Source organism: Octodon degus, unplaced genomic scaffold (assembly GCF_000260255.1).
Source record: "Octodon degus isolate 3935 unplaced genomic scaffold, OctDeg1.0 scaffold00360, whole genome shotgun sequence".
Classification (NCBI taxonomy): domain Eukaryota; kingdom Metazoa; phylum Chordata; class Mammalia; order Rodentia; family Octodontidae; genus Octodon; species Octodon degus.
The window spans coordinates 1,066,364-1,068,765 of NW_004524936.1; the positions used below are offsets into that span (position 1 = coordinate 1,066,364).

The 2,402-nt window shown below is 40.8% G+C and overlaps 1 pseudogene; it reads right to left on the reverse strand.

Moving 5' to 3' along the window:
* Nucleotides 1-580: 580 nt before the first annotated feature.
* On the reverse strand, nt 581-2,081 carry LOC101575578 (annotated as a pseudogene).
* Between the last annotated feature and the right edge of the window lie 321 nt (nt 2,082-2,402).

The following is a 2,402-nucleotide window of genomic DNA, read 5'->3' on the forward strand; positions in this document are numbered from 1 at the left end:
CTTTAGTTGTCTATTCTTCACATTGGGTTTGCATTTAGTCACTGCTCAGGTTCATAGAGTCTTCTGCCATCTTGAGCCTACCATTTAATTTCTCTATTAGTGTTTTCTTTCAACCTGTTGTGTTCTTTAGCTCTACTATTTTTGTTTTTCCTTATTACTTATCTTCCATTTTGCTTTTTAAATTATTTGCTCTTAAGCTTTCTCATTAAAGAGAAGCTATGCCACACTTAACGTTCTTTCTAATTCATTTTACTTTGTCTTATGGAATCAAAGTGCATCCATTTTCCTATAAATGACTCAAATTTACATCTTTTTTAAATCTCTGAGTATAAGTACCACATTTTCTTTATCCATTCATTAATTGATAGGTGGTTCTGAGATTTCCCTATTATGAGTTTTGCTACTGTAATCATGGGTATGCATGTATCATAGTAATATCATATCTTTAATATTTTATGGAAGATACACTGAAGAGGTATAGCTGGATCCAATGGAATTTGTATGTTTAGCATTTCAAGTTGTCTCCATAATGAGTTGCCCCTGTTTTGCTTTTTTTTTTAATGTAACTTTTCTCCCGCCTTTATTCTGGAGAGGAGGAATCCCCCTCCTCACCCTCCTCATCTTCATTATTGAAGGAGCAGGGGGTCTCGCCTCGGACTCAGAGCAGTGGGATTTCCCACTGCTGCATGCTGGCTGTTTGGGTCAAGGAGCTGCCTGGTTGCTAAGGCCACTTCAGCATCCAAGCATAACCCTCGGTTTACACTGGACTGGGGAAAGGTGGCGCCAGACCTCAAGTCCAAATTTGATGCTGACTGGACAGAGTTCAGAAGCAGTCCCTGATTTAACCAAGAAGGTCCTGTGGAGATACCTGTTCTATAACTTTCTAGAGCCTTTGGCATGAGTGATTTAGCGAGTTTCATATCCTCCAGAGACCATTCACCTGACTCCAGGCCTAAGGACATCCTCATGCACTTCAGCACTCCTATGTCATCGTGGATCTCAAAGGTGCCAGCAAAATTAAAAAGATACTCAAACTTGTAGCTGGAGATGCTGCAGTCTACGACTGTCTTCCTGCTTGTGTTGATGATTATAAAGGGCAGATGAATGGTGGAGTTCAGCGCTGCAGGGCCCTGGTTTTGCTGTTCATTTTGTTGATTTCTGTGTACCAGGTTTTTGAAAGCAATTTGCTGTAGGAGTTCTTGCAGCTGGGCCCGCTTCTGCTTTATCTGTTCTATCCACCTCTGCTTCTCTGTCTCAAAGCTCCGACATTCCTGAGCAAAATTGGTAGGCAGACCAATCCATTTGATTTCTTTTTTCCTTTGAAATTATGTTCATTGTCTTTAGCACATTTAAAGCATCATAAACTCTTCACCTAATGTTCTTCTGATGATAAGCCTGCACATCAACAGCCAAGTGATTACAGGAATTGGTGAACTCTGACATAGCTCCTCAGCTACTTCTTTGTGCAATGTTGTAACTTTCCACTGAGCTTTCTCACACACTTTTATTTTAAATAATGTATCAAGCCTTTTCCATTTTTATCTCCTTTTTTGCTTCATTTATGGGCATGGTGATGCACGACTGTAATCTCAGATACTTGGGAAGCTGAGGCAGGAGGATCACAACTTTGAAGCCAGTCTGAGCAACTTAGTGAGAACCTTTCTGAAAAATCGCGTTCTATAAATTCTCTAGCTCATTTTCTATCACTGGGAATCCATCCAGCAGTTTCTGTGACGTGTGTCTGAGTGACCATCGTGGGGGCAGGAGTGTATGAGCTCCCAATCAGAACACTTCCTGAACTGGTGAGTCTCTGTGGTGTGCTTTAATCATTTGGGGTCCAACATTCACATTTACTGGTCCTATGGTTTTTGGTACAATCTTTGTTGGTGAGTTGGTGCTGCAAACTGGAAGTGCAACAAATGAAATGTTACCTTTTGTTGGGCTGAGATTCTGATCTATAAATCCTCTTAGTTCTGTATTTGTGGAAGTCAAACCAGCATTTTTTGTCATCATGTCAATCTGTATTCTATTTAAGATTCTGAGAAGCCATTAAAAGCAAACAAAAATAAAAACATCGTCTTCAATAATTCTTTAAAAGAATATCCCGAAGAGATGGACACAGGGCACGGCCGGGTGCCAGGTAGCAACAGCAGCACAGCCGAGACTGCCACTGATTTAGTCCACCCTTACTGGACAGAGCCATAGCCCCGCTTCTGACCCCTGGTTTCGAACTCTTCCCAACACTGTAGAAGGTTTCATGTTTGCCCACAACCTCATCACTATTTGTTGTTTCTTGAGTTTTCAGTAATAACCATTCTTTATGGTGTCAGAGTGAATCTCAGTGTTATCTTGATTTCCATTGTTCAGAGCTACTGATTTTTTTCATGTACAGTTGGGCCATA